We start from the raw sequence: 15,423 nt of genomic DNA, 5'->3' as shown, positions 1-15,423 counted from the left end.
ATTGTTCAGCTAGAAATGTATATACAATTGTTTAATAAAACTACCAAGCAATCATAAGTAATCATATAATCAAGAAATACTACAAGATAAATTTAGTCTACTCTTTGCATATACAAATTGATATTTGAAGTGATGTATTTTTTAGTAAAAATATTTCAAATAAGAAAGAGAAATTTTCTTAAGAAATTTTTTTAAGAGAAAAGAGAAAACTGTTGAATAATTATTTCTAATGATACATCATAGGAAAAGTACATATAGAATATAGAAACAAGAAAAGGTTTTCGTGCCTGCAGAGGAAATCCTTAAACTTTTGCAAAAGTATATAATTATTTTAGCATAATGAAAGTACAAGTCTGTATAATGTGGAATAGTTTTAAAATAATTTAAGGAAACAATTACTTCAAAAATACTAGAAATTTTATGATATTGGGAAATAAAATGTGTAAAAGAAGAAAAAATTTATATATATATATATATATATATATATATATATATAAATTATATATAAATATTATATATAAATTAACTTCTACGTGGAAATTGAAATTGTGATGTAGCCTTTAACCCTATAAAATTTATTATTTTTTATATTTTATAAAACCGTGTCGATTCCTAATAAATAAGTAAATGTGACGCAAACAAAAATTGCAAATTCTTGTACAGTTAAAAATAATTACATTGCTTATCGATAATAACTCATAACCTTGTGTTGTCTTTCAATAAAGTCGATAATTAATTTCGAGGCTAATCGAAGGTAATAATTGATTTCGCGAAGAGACACTCGATTATCCGCATGGAGTAATGTGTTTATAATTGCGAGTAATTTTTCTCGTTATATAAGGGAAAACTTATTTTTTTCTTAATAAAAAAATTCTTGCTTTATAGCAAACTTCATTGTACAGTTCCTGATTTTATCATTTTATCATCATACTGGGCATCCTGCTACTGACGTTACAAGTATGTCTCGGGCAAAAACTAGCAGCCGGTTCTGTAGATATGTGGAGAATTTCGCCTCTTTTTCAAGGTGTCGGAATAGCTCTGCTCACCGCAAAGGCCTTAATCGGTATCTACAGCATAGTTGGAGTATTGTGGATGTTCGTGTCTTTCAGGTACGTTCCGATACTCACTTGGGAATATATCTCGTGCGATGATAAATAACGGCGGAATAGAATTTAAGCATGAAAGATAAAATCTGGAAAAAGTGGCACGTAAAAATTATTTGAGTTTTAATCCGCATTCTGACCACTAGGACAATTAATAGAATTAATAAAAGTTAATCGGTTAAAAATTTTTGTATGAGAAAGTCAAAATATTTAATAATAAAGTTTGCGTATCTTGAATCATTCGAGAGAAATAAATGTGTCAGATTAATGTACATTAAATTTTATTTATACACAGGAAATATTATATAATAAAAATTTATTTAAGATTATAATTATTAAAATATTTTGCACAAACAAATATATAATAACAGTTTTTTAATAAATTTAGTAATAAATATGTTGACGTTTTATATTTTAGTTTTACAATAAATATTGCAGAAGAGAATATACTTTTCATGCAATTTGTTTTGTAAAATTTTCTCTGTATGCAATCTTTTGTAATTTTTCGATCTTGATGATACCTTTTTCGAGTCTACACAGAGAGAAAAATTTCTTTAGATTTAATAAAATTTATCCTTGAAATAGTCGAAAAAAGCTATTTATTTCAAGAAACTAATAAGATTATTGGATTTTTAAAATAACATGTATCATATAATATTGTTTAATTCAACGAAATAATATTTTTTTTCAGTCAATAAAAATAATGTTTCATATGACATAATGTTGTTTGAATGAAATAAATAAGTCCAAACAAATCGTTCTCTCTGTGTACCTATTTCGATCATTTATCTTATATTAATATCATCCTCATCTCGATCGCGTGGAACGAAATAGACATTAGTATTGTACATTGATTGCAGAGATTCGTTCATAACAAAGCAGGATAAGTATCGATGGGCAGAGCCGTTTCTTCTCTATCGAGACGACAGTCGACCCACGCACAACACTACCGCTTCGTACAAATTACACGAGACCGTTCCGGATTACTTCAGCGGCGCCGTTTTGCAGAGGCATCACTTGAACGAGATCGATCCCGGCGTCGTCACATTAAAGTTCCAAGTGACCTTCAATTTAGCGGTCGTGTGGATGATTGTATTTGTTTCGCTGAGTAAAGGTGAATATTAAAACAAAAAAATTCGTAGCTTGTACAATCTTGATTGCAGGCAAATAATTTTTATGAGGAAATTTTATACTGATCCTCTCGTATAAGAATTATAAAGATTGTTAAATAAAAAACATTTTAAACTGTTTTTATACGTATGCATGTAAGGTCAATTTAATTTTATGACCTAAATTATTTCTGCGTTGCAGTTATCGGAAAATGTTTTCAACGAAAAAGTTTCACAGTTTCAGGAAGAATATATAAAAATGTGATAAATTTCTTATAGCGTGCATTTTTTGATAATTTAAAATTATTTCAATTTTAACTGCTCGTGTGTGTAACACAGATAATTTAGATAACAATTAAATATATAATTAAATATATAATTGATAATTAAATATGTGTGTGTGTATTTATTTAACGAGCACATGTTTATATTCACATATAATCTGTCATATCTTGTTAAATCTTGTGATAATTGTGTATTCTAAAAAATATGATTTTATTCTGTTTTTATTTAGGGTTGAGATCTTACGGAAAAGTTGTATACGTTTTACACGCTGGTGCCCGTGTTTGGTACATTAATCCTTTGCACAAAGCTGCTAGGACTTACTCCGCCGGGTTCGATAAGCCAACTTTTCCCCGCCACTGTCTGGAGCGAATTCTTCATTAATGGAAAGTCATGGATGGCTGTCTCAAACGAGGTCTTCCTCAGGTAGGGTTTGCTCAGTGCGGCCGCTATGCAGGTACCGTTCCCATCATCGTCGATAATTGCACGACGATTAATTTTTTGCGAGCAAAATTATTTTTCCCTTTCGATTTTATATTTCTTTCGATTGATTTCTTTCTCTCTCTCTCTCTCTCTCTCTCTTTCTCTCTCTCTCTCTCTCTCTCTCTCTCTCTCTTATAGTTAATTAATTGGTATATACTTAATAATTTAGATAGCGACTCACAACAAGCATAAGCATTTGCTACAGCGAGATACAACTCTCGTGGTGATCTTTGTGGTGCTTTTCTCGGGGCTTTCTTGGCGAATACCTGCGTACAGATTCTCAGGCTGCACGGTTACATCTACACCACTAGTTCCTTCGGTAAGAATAGCCTTTTATATACAAGATTATATTTCTTGAGAAAACATGGAAAATCTGTAATTCTTAAATACAAAATTTTTTTTACCTGGGGAAATCAGGGAATTTTACTAAGACTCAGGGGATTTAAAAAAAAATTTTTTTGATAATGCGTTTATATTGTAAACAATCCGCTGTGTGATCAACTAAATTATGAATTATGTTTTTGAAAGATATTAATATACATCTTTCTTTGTCTTTGTTTTATATTTTTATATTTATTTATATATTTAATATTTTTACAAAATATTGAATATGCTATATATATATATATATATATATGTTTATTGTAATATTTAGTGATAAAGAAAAAAGAAAATATTATGTAAGTAAAAAAATGTTTATTTTATGAATGCTATTCAGTTTTTTTTTAGTACATTTGCAAATCTACCACTTGAAATTTAAGTGTTTTTCCTTCGTATGAGTGAAAAGTATTAGAAAACGCATAGGATAAAAAAATTTATTTTATAAAGTTTTATCAAGAAATTTTGAAAATATTATCCTGGAATTTTTAACAAAAATTCTTGAAAGATCAAGAAATTTTTAAAAATTTGAGTATACATCCCGATATTACCTCGAGCAATTGAAACTCGACGTAACATTCTTGGACGATTTCACACACAGAAAGAAAGAATATTCTTATTTTGACAATATTTTTAGTTTCAAAATGTAAATTTTGAAATGAAATTATAGGATTGCGTTAAATAAAGAAAATTTGCTCGAATGAAGACATTTTATATAGTTCAACCAAGAAAAATATATTCATGTTATTTAAAAATAATTTTCTTGAATGGAAAAATGTTGGATAGAAAATAACACGTGTTCACTAATCGAATATTATATATAATATATATAATTTTCTTATGTTAAAATAATTATTTTATTCTTGAAATCGACAATTATAATATTGAAATAAGATTATAATGTTGTTAAAATTTAAGATTTTTAAATTCTTCTAAGAAGATTATAAATTGTTGCGTACTATATATGAAACAATGAACGCGTTTATATGAGTATATAAATTTTGATTTGACACTTACTTTTTTTCTGTGCAGAGAGGATATCAGGGTACACGTTTATGAGGCCCACCAATAAACCGGCACCGTCGGGCCAGAGCAGTATGCCGGAAAGATTCATGTCTCACGCGTCCTTCCTTCTTGGTGAACGTGTAATACGACCCGGCGTAGACACGAGCACCGAGTCTGGATACCAAGTGTTACGTCTGGCCACTGAACTCGTGCTCGCAACACTGGCATTGCTGGGCACCGAACAGGTGTCACCGTTCTGGGCGATCCTGTTTTATTTTAGCCTCATCTTATTTGGGATCGCCCAACAGGTATATACATATATAGTTTTCTACAGCGATGATAAATATGAGAATTTACGAATAAAACCTCATCCAAGTAATATAGTTGTGTCATCTTATATAATGGTATAAAAAAAGTGCTTATGCGTTTCGTTAATTGTTTTAGTTGGCTATCTGGCATTGCGTAATAACCGGTATAATGGCGATTAATATGAAAATGATGAAGCTCTGGGAGACGACTATCACGTTTTTTAGCTGCGCTTGTGTCTACATACTCGGATTGCCTATGACTACAGAGGTATGTCGGAATTCCGCCGATTCGATAGCGATTATTTTATCTGTGTTTGACAGATTTAATCTGTTATACATATCTTACATATCTAACAATATAATTGATGAAACAAAATACTTGTTATGCGTAAATATTTATAATATTAATTACGAGGACACAGATATTGCATTTTAATTTGTACGACACACAAATGTCTAATAACGACGCAGGACACTCGGACATATCTGTAGTAATTATCTTTGTCTAGATTACCTCTTTTTATCAGATAGGGCGTGCAATCTTTCGTTTGCACAGAGAATTGTTATCAGCACGAGTTTTGGTTTCGCTCCGCGCCTAGTGTTAAAGCGCTTTCGTATTAAACGAAAGATGAGTAATAACGTTCACGCGATAGTACATCGCAGCGTAGCCTGCTACTTTTGTAATGAATTCTCGGAGGAAAAATTCTTACGGAACATATCAGGCAATGCGCCGCGGTCTTGGAAGAGTGTTCCAACCGATGCGGGGTTTACGTTATCCGCAGAAATCTTGAGGAACATCGGAAATCGTGCGACAGAAAAATGTCGAAGAGAAATAATCAACAAATAAGAGACATACAAGATTCGGTGTGGAAAGAAAAGGTGTTTTCGGTATTGACGTTACTGCGTCTGACTATCGATCAGGGAGAAAAGGAACGAATTCGCCTGCAGGACGACCTTTCCAGGAACTTAAACTTACTGTATTCCAGCAGCAATCTCTCGTCGCGTTGCAATCGAACATCGTAGAAGCAGTCGAGGAGTATCGTGGTAATAACGCGATACTGAATCTGAGATTGGACGATCTGGATACGATCATCGATAATATGCAGCATCGCACTAGTTTGAGCTTTCGCCAGATAACTGAAAGGTTGAAGCCGTTCGAGAAAGCATCGACAGACGAGCAAAACAAATGTGCGCCGAACGATTGGTTTAAGGAATTAAAAGACCTGAAGACGTTCGTCGCTAAAGAGAGCATACGCGAGAGCGACGTGTGGCAGGAATACGCTCGCAGCGTGTCAACGACTTGAAACTGGAGCTGGAAATGAGATGTAAGGATGCGAAGGACCTGACGTTCAAGCACGACAGCCTGTCGAGACAGTTCGACAGTTTGACGGAGGAAGTCCTTCAAGTGTTCTGAAAGTGTGACCAAACAGAAATCGGACCTAAAAGGTCTCAAGTTTCAGGTGAAGGAGAATCTGAGATACATCAAGGAACTGATCGCGGAGAGTTGAGCAGACCACCGGCACCTTTGCCGTCGAGTTCTTCGTGTTCCTGTGCGGAAGGTGCCTCGACGAATGGCCGCATCATATGGCGAATCGACCGTTTTGGGAAGAAGATGAGTGAAGCGAGGGAGAACGGTCGCGCGGACTCTACAGTTGAATATTTTACGACAAGGAATATGGCTACACCCTGAGAATGGAATTATTTTGAACGGCAAAATCCCCTATTGGATTGGCCCTGCGTACTCCGCGCTATCGTGATTCTTCGCGATCAGGACAATTCTGCGAATGACGTTAGAAAAATCGTCAAGACCGTGGGCCGAGATAGAGACGATTCTAACGAGTCTGATAAGGAATTCGGACTGTACATGTTTGTTCCACATACGATGCTAAGCAGATACGCGCCGGTTTCACCAAGAATAACGTTATGTTCTTGGACGTGCAAGTGAAGAATATAAGGACAAGTGCTTCGATGACGTCATTAATAGATCAATAATAATTGTAACACTTTTATATTAATGATGATAAAGCTGATGATAACGATAAATGGTAATAATTGTAATGGGAATACTGATAAATCTCATGATGGTAATATGTACGATTCTAATATGAATATATATTTATATCTATTATTACCATTTATCAAGTCAATTATTTCAGACTGTATATAATATTTATAAAATATATATGAAATATTTATAGTAATTATATGAATATTTTATAAATATTTGTCAAAATATTTCATAAATATTTTTGTAATCTTAAATTAAATAGGTCATAAAGATTTATCATAAATATCTCAAATAATACATGTTATTTATGATAAAAAAGTAGTCATAAATATTTACATATATATATTTTTATATACATTTAATATATATTAAGAGAAACAAATCATAAAAACTATATTCAACATATTATGTTGTATTATATTATTAGAATAAAGATTAATTATTTCATACAATATATATGATAAGTAAAAAATAAGTATTTGTTATATTTTGTAAATGTTTCTTAAATATTTATTGGGATATGATAAATCTTTATAAATATTTAAATATAATTATTATAAATATTTTGTGCTGTCTAGGATTTAGTTTTTTTACTTACCATTAATATTATATAAAATATTTAATCTATATTCAATAATATATGTCATATACAATTTCACTTTATATAGTTTTAATACAGTTTTTATGATTTTTTATCTTAATATATATATATAAGTATGAAGGGCTATAAGTAATCTTTTATTTTTTGTTACTGTGTGCTTACAGTTGGGTATCTACGTTGTATACTATTTCGATTATACCGTTGGTGGAGTATGGTGGATAATCATCCTGTACCTAATGCAAATTGGTGCCGTGTTTGCGGTCCGCGGACGACCTCACACTGACGAGGCGGTCGTCGCTGAATTATTCCCATCGACTGGACGTTGCCTCAGATACTGGGCCGGCCCTTTGTTATCTTTTATTTGGAACGTCGTTCTTCCTGTCACTTTAATGGTATAAATTCAATCATTACTTAGAAATATCAGTTTCACCTAATATTCCCTCAATAAACAAATAATAATTTAGTTTTTCAATCTTTACTTTTTACAGAGAATTCAATTACTTTATCGGCCACCGCTGGAGCCGGAAGATCCTCGCGACGCGTAGACCCAGATTGGAAGCGACACCGGTGCCGGCAGTTTGCACGGCAACGGAATCTTACCACGACCACGAAGATACCGTTCGAGGATCCTCCGCCCAAGTATACACCGCCACCGAGCTACATCACGGCGACCGGCGCGAGGATAGCGAAGATGCTGCGTCAGAGTTTTCGACGAAGCGTGCGAAGGATCGCCAACGTCCTGGGGGAAGGTTAGGTAGTGCCGCGGCAGAGACCGGCGTTGCAGCAACAACCGCCACTGCCACCGCCGCCGGATTACGCAACTATGTTGGAAATGAACCAGAGTGGCAGCGTACTATCGCCGATTTCGCGCGATCAAGTCGCCATCCACGTGTCTTTGGAACCGCGGCTGGACGTGGTGACCAACACTGGGAGAAGCATCGATCGACAGGAGCAGGGCGTGGACCGTCGAGGAGCATCGATCGGGCCAGCCGGATCGGTATCGCGATTGACAGATCGCGCACCGTCGAACGCACCCACTCGTCGACTCTCGTCGACCGGAGTCGCACAATGGATCGAACAATGTTGGCCACACCAACACTCTGTCCGGTTCAAACTTGACGGCTACCGACGTGGCGAAACTTGCTGCGCAGCAGCATACGCAGAGGTACCACGAGGGTGCAACAGTCCCTGCGTAGGAGCTTCTGCCACGAGGAGCCGACGACGGCAGCATCCGTCGAGAATCTAGTCGAGGCCGCTGCGCCCATCGGCCAGGACTCCTTAATCCTATCGAAGGACGCGTCTCTAGTCTCTGACGAGCAGATCAACGAGCACTGTCGCCGCAACGACGACAACGGCGATGGCAACGACGGCAACGATGAAAAAAAGACTGCGAGCGAAATGGAGAGTTCCGTTTCTATGATATAGACTGAGAATATTGATTAAACGTCAATCGCATCCTTTATATGCGCGCGGCTAAGTTTTAACTCGCTGATCTTGGATCAACTTTGACTCCGGTTAGCGATTCGCTGCCTCTTTCTATAAGTTATAACTTTCTACCTGTAATGTAGACGAAGAGAATATCTAGTTAATCGGAGTTCTCGTTAATCGCGATGCGCTGCTAAGGCTCGGTCTACAATATGTGGAGTAAGCCTGGATTAAGAAGTAAGAGGATTGTTTCCGGTATAAGAGAGCTGGAGAATAAGGGCATGAGCGAATAAAATATTTTTATTTCCTTGTTCCTACTTCAACTTTTACTTCTTATTGTGGACCGAGTCTAATTTTCTCGTGTAATCTCCAGTGTTTGAAATCTCTCCAAAGTTAGAAGAATTAGTTGTTTTCTCCTCCCGTTGTGTGCCTGAGCATGTGCGCGCGTTTGTTATTACTTCGAGGTATTTTTGTATTCTTACAATATTTATTTCTTAATATACTACGTATATATCTTCGTTAAATATTCAGAGAGAAAAATAAAGTCGCATAATACAGTTCAGTGCACACTTTCAAATATCTTGAACTTCTGCCACGAATCTTGTATATTTAATGTTAAGATCTGTTATATGATTTTTAACATTAATTCACATTTTATTTAAAATTCCATAATAAATGCAATTTTCTTATTGGAATTAATTAATTAAAAAATTCAGGGTCAGACTAAATTGCGGTTCCAAATACAGACATGTAAATATGTGTCCCTGTTAATGATTAATAAAAATAAATTACTGTGCTGTTACTGTAATAAAGAAATGCAGTATTTAATAATCATGTTAGGAAGTGTATTGGTCTTCTATCTCCCTGCTTTTTTGCTTAAAATCATATAAAAGAAATGACTGAAAAATAAATTATAAACAATCAGATAAATTAATTAATTAAGAAATACATAATAAAATTTCTTAGCTTCTTAGCTGGAAGCTTAAACCTAGTTTTTTCAATTTTAAGAACGTTGCTTAAAAATCGTTCACATGTTTACGGCATTTTTATCCGAAAATTGCGCGGACAATATAATATACCTGTATAATATACCTTTGTACTTGTTTGTTGTAATTAGTCTTGTAAATACAGCATTTTAGCGAAATAAATTACGTTAGATATTTAAAATCGATCAGACTCGCTAAACATCCCAAAAATTAATGAAAACTAAAAGAGAAAAATGAAACAATATAATATAAAAAGATAATGCACTTTTTGTGGTGTTTATTATATTATTTGTTTTCTGTTGTTAAGAGTGTGGTACGTTCTGTTGTATATATTTAACTAGTGTTTTGCATTATTAAATAAATTTTTTGTGTAAAAAACGATTATCATGATTATTATATTAAACAAAAATAAATCTTCCTTTTTTTATCTCTTTTTATTTTCTTATCTTACATTCTTATTATTTCTTTTTGCCTTTCTTTGTATGTTTTTATTATTTTTGATGAAATCGGAAGAAGATAAAAAGAAGATTGATATAAAGGTTGAAGAATGCATAACAATTCTTAATCAATGATGAAGAGTTTTCCTTCTTTTTCTTTTTGTTAAAATTCCGTTTACTAGAATAGAGCATTTTAGGGAATAGCTGTATATTTTAATTGAATATATAATGTGTTTTCTAGTGATAAACTATGATATCAATCAAAGTATGTTTAGAGTGTTTTCTTATCTCTTTTGATAGTAATGTAATGACGTGTCATTGAAAATATTGAAAATTGGTTTATTTTAATTGTATGAAGAGATGTAAACATATATACACTGGCGATCAAAATTATCGCATATGTAAATTTATGCAAAATTTTGCATGTAAGCATAACTCCGTCAAAAATGGTCGTATTTGAAAAATGTTTTTTTTTTATTTTAAAGCTTAAAGTCTCTACTTTGAAAAGCATTTGTCAAATTTTGAATTTCTCCTTTCCTTTCGGTCTATTCATACATATTAATTTTACACAAAATATTTCGGCTGCTAAATATTTGAATATCTTACTAACTAATTCTCAAACTAAATTCACTAAATTAGATTCAAATTCAAATTCAAATTCACATTCACGTTCTAACTCAATAAATTAAAATTAAAATCAAAATCAAAATCAAAATTAAAATTAAATCAGAATCATAATTTCAAAATTTAAATTAAAATCAAAATTCAAAATTCAAAATTAAAATCAACATTTCAATTGTAACTGAGCTTATAGACAATCCCTTAGACTCTAAAAAACTATAAGCTATATAAACATCAATCAAAATAACAATATATAAAAACAAACTATATAGAGAAAAAAAATATATAAAATAAAATAATATATGCAATGTAATCAAACAGCCCAATAGTCAAACTTATGCATTATATATATATATATATATATATATATATATATATATATATATATATATATATATATTCAGAATTATATATTTTATATATATATATATATATATATATATATATATATATATATATATATTCAGAAGAGAGAAAAGACTGCACCGTATAACATATATATATATGTTATACGGTGCAGTCTTTTCTCTCTTCTGAACCCACTAGCGCTCCTATTCTCTGCGTCTTCGCCTTTCTCCTCTTTTTTTCCTCTTTTTCCCCTTTCATTCTTCTCATCTCCTTTAATCTTCTGCCATTTCCCGTTGAGTAGTTCTCCAATCTGTATGTTGCTCCTTGTTGCCTGGCAAGTCCATATCATATGTTCCAAACTCTCCATCTCTTTCTCGCATATTCTGCAAATCTTATCTTCTTCTTTTTCCAGTGCTGGTTTCCTCTACATTTATTTTCGCATCTATATTTTGCTATTAAGCATCTATCTTTCCTTTTTTCCTTCCTCCTAAGTACTCCAGTAAGTTTTCTGCTTTGCATGGATCTTTAATTTTACTTTTATTATAAAATAATAATTGAACAATTTAATTTTTCATGTCTTAAAGAATGCGAAATAACAAATTATTTAAAGATGCAAAATACAGAGCAGCTCTTACCATATAATATACTTTATGTTTTAAATAATATAATTATTTGAATAGTTTGATTTTATTGCCTGCGTTACTGCCGGCTTCCTCCCGAAGACAATGCTTCATCACTTCCATGTCCATTAAAAGCTCCATTAAATTCAACATAATCTCGCAGATCCGTGGCGAACAAGAGGCATTATCTCGCAAGGTAACGGAGTGTATCCTAAACAATAAAATGTGTTGCAAAACGATATAAAATTAAGAAAATTTACTATAATTCATTATAATATACATATATATCTTTAAGATGACTTGAAGATCAACATCGCCTTCTTTGGTAATGTAACTTGCGGAGCCTGGTGTTTCTGGCATCTCGTCGCTCATATAAGTAATGTTAGAATCCGTCTGAGATCTTGTGAGACTGGGTTTCCTTTCGGAGCATAAACGTCCTCCTTGAACGCTAATAAGATCCAACTGACTATCAATGGATGCCTAAAGAAGCAATAATCAGAAATTTATTAAATCAAATATTAATTATTAATATTAGCTATTGATCTCAAAAGAAAGATTAAAATTATTAATCGCTGCAGGAATTTATTTGTAATATATCCTTATGATTCTATTATACATTTACAATTTTGCTCTGCAGAAAATTACAAGTTCTTTACCTGCCGCTTCATATAATCTGGAGATGGGCTTGGTGTGTGCTCTGTTACGGTAATTATGAGATTCGGCGCAATGTAGGATTGGTTATAGAAACGACTCTGTTTCCTCTCGATACGAGTGTCATCAACGTACCTAAAAAACAGGGTAGATTAAAAATCCAATTCGACAGAGTGCCTTCAAATACCCTCATGCCATTTGCCAATATGAGCCCTATACAGTCAAGCACTATGCTTTCGTCTCTATGATCTCGATCTACAATCGTGCGCCTGTCATTCCGTCGACACATGCACGATGATTTTTAATTGTTTTTCGTATCAACGTTGCTCAATATCGACGATTACACGAATTTCACAAATTGAAAAAACAATATGTAGATTTTTAAATAAAAGCTCACGTTTGTATGTGTTGTCGAAAATATAAAACATTAAAAGACAGTTTACATAAAAGTAAATTTATATAAGTATTGCGATTGATGACACTTCTATGAAAAATATAGATTATAATTAATAGCACTTGTTTCTTATTTTGAAAAAAATGTATTGTATATAAAAATTAATATTTTAAATGTTACAAATATGGAATTAAAAATCTAGATATGAAAAATATATTAAATTGTAAACAATAATAATTAATTAAAAAGCCAGGAAAGGGCAACGTTATTTAACTTTTTATTTATACAACATGTATAAATATTTAAAACATGGCAATGTTTCTACAATATACATATTTTTATTGATATATTTAATGGAGCTATACATATATGTACTGAAATTTAAAAAGCAATAAATTACTAAAGCAATATAAAGGGGAACATATTTAAATTTAAATTAGATTGTGGATCTTAATTAATGCTTGATATAATTGATATAGTGTACTATATGTATACATAAATGTTGTAAAATAAGAAAAAAAATAAAAGCATTACAAACAAATTATGTGCCAATCATGTAAGCTTGCTAAATGATTTTTTTAGCAATTATTTGTTATTTAAAATCTGCTTTTGTTCAATGATGCTTAAAATATAGGGTACATTAATGCAAATGTTAGAAAATCATTTCAAATATATAATATATAAAAAAAGGTAGCACTCGCAAGACGATGTATAACAGAGTTAACAAAATCATTACAATCAAGTGGCATGTTAATACGTAACAGAAGCAGAAGCGATTGTTAAAAGATTATTGTGAAAGAAATTTGTCATTGAAACATGAAGCGGATTTGTGATGTGCTTTGTATGCCATCAGTAATAAGGTATTACTATTTATGTACGTACATACATGTCTGTGTATATATATACATATATCACAGTGTTTACACCTGTGCACTTTACAACAAATGTTTAATATCTTTTTCAGAAAATAAAGTATGTTACTTGCCGGAATAATATAAGAAGAAAACCGCGCTCAGACATTATGTAATAAGCAAGTTGTTCGTATTTCTTTTTTTCTTATTTTTCAATTTTATGAATTTGCAATATGTTTCTTAAACAATTTTTTCGTGTAAGTATCTCTGTTTACATCAGCATTTAATGGGCGTGTAACACTTGTTAAACATGTGCTAAGATTGTTAGCCGTTTGCTCAAACAAAGATTCTCCATTACTCGTGTTGAAATTAATGGAAACTGATTTGCTAAAATATTTGACAGAGAGTCGAACATTGCAACCATCAGATTCACATGCTCTGGCTCTACAAAATTTGCTCGCCATGTGCGAAGATGTTGCACAAGGCTGTTGTTATCTGGAAGAATTACGTTTTGTACATAGAGATCTTGCCTGTCGAAATTATTTAGTATCCGCGAGAGATTGCAAGAATCGTGTCGTCAAAATTGACGACTTTGGGCTAACTAGAGATGTTTACAAAGATGAATATTACCGTATGGTAAATACAATTATAAAAAAAATAAAACTATTTCGGAATATTTTTTTATTCTCTTTGAAAAAAGAATTTAAAGAAAATAAATTACTTTTATATATAAAACAAAAAATAAGTATGGTATTTGTTAGTATATACATGCTAAAAATGAACAACTTTAACCAAAAGAATTTCGCTAAAATTATATTTTAGAGAAGTAAAGGTCTGGTTCCTATTCGCTGGATGGCACCAGAATCTTTGGATACCGGAAAAATTTACGTTACCAGAGCGACGTTTGGTCATTCGGGGTGTTAATGTGGGAAATTACATCATTAGGTGAAAACCCTATACTAACTCTTTTGGAAGTAATAAATTATGTAAGTGGAGGAGGCAGATTGTGGAGGCCCCTCAACTGTCCATTAACATTGTACCAGTTGATGGTGTGTTGTTGGAATGTAGAGAATTCCAGACCGAATTTTAAACGTTGTTTGAAAAATATTATAGCATTGAGAGAGGTCATAGAAGATGCACTACTAAGTCCAGTGGATAATGAACAACCGGCAAATGATTAATTTTTTAAATAATTAATTTTTTATGTGTATATCACTGCCAGAAAAGGTGAATTTTTGCATATATCTATGAAATATTTGAAAAAATGACTATTGTATATGCATGAATGTTTCTTAAAGTTATTCAGTTTCATAATTCATATAATTGTATGCATGTATAGAATATACAATATATGTTATATAAAATATTAATAAATTAAGTAAAATAATATCTAAATTATTAAATATATATAAACAAATATTTTTGTATTAAAGTTTAAAATTATGTAATTTAGATGATTACTAATTCTTTCTCACAAAACACATTCACGCGTATAATAAATTATAAGCTATTTTAAAAAATTCATGGGCTACTTTCTTTTTTCTATAAAAAGATATTTTGTAAATGGCAGTAATTTGAATCTTTTAGTCAATTTCAACTTTATTCATTTAATTGAACAAATTTTTTCAAAAATTTGTCAAAGACTGTCAAAAAAAAATTGTAGTACAATTTTAATAATTACATTTTAAGGAGCAGAATTTTAATTTCTGTTTTTGATAAATGTCATATGATTTTTATAGCAAAAGTTATTATTTTATACTGGGTGTTCCGGAACACTTTTAACAACACTCGTGAGCAGGTAGGGCACAGTAAA

The 15,423-nt window shown here is 32.0% G+C and overlaps 2 pseudogenes; both read left to right on the top strand.

Moving 5' to 3' along the window:
* The first annotated feature begins 339 nt into the window (after positions 1-339).
* LOC140672442 (sodium-dependent transporter bedraggled-like) lies at positions 340-10,022 on the top strand (annotated as a pseudogene).
* A 3,553-nt stretch (positions 10,023-13,575) lies between these two features.
* On the top strand, positions 13,576-14,791 carry LOC140672434 (insulin-like growth factor 1 receptor; annotated as a pseudogene).
* The last annotated feature ends 632 nt before the right edge of the window (positions 14,792-15,423 follow it).

Source organism: Anoplolepis gracilipes, chromosome 1 (assembly GCF_047496725.1).
Source record: "Anoplolepis gracilipes chromosome 1, ASM4749672v1, whole genome shotgun sequence".
Taxonomy (NCBI): Eukaryota; Metazoa; Arthropoda; class Insecta; order Hymenoptera; family Formicidae; genus Anoplolepis; species Anoplolepis gracilipes.
This window is presented reverse-complemented; position numbering and strand designations above follow the sequence as displayed.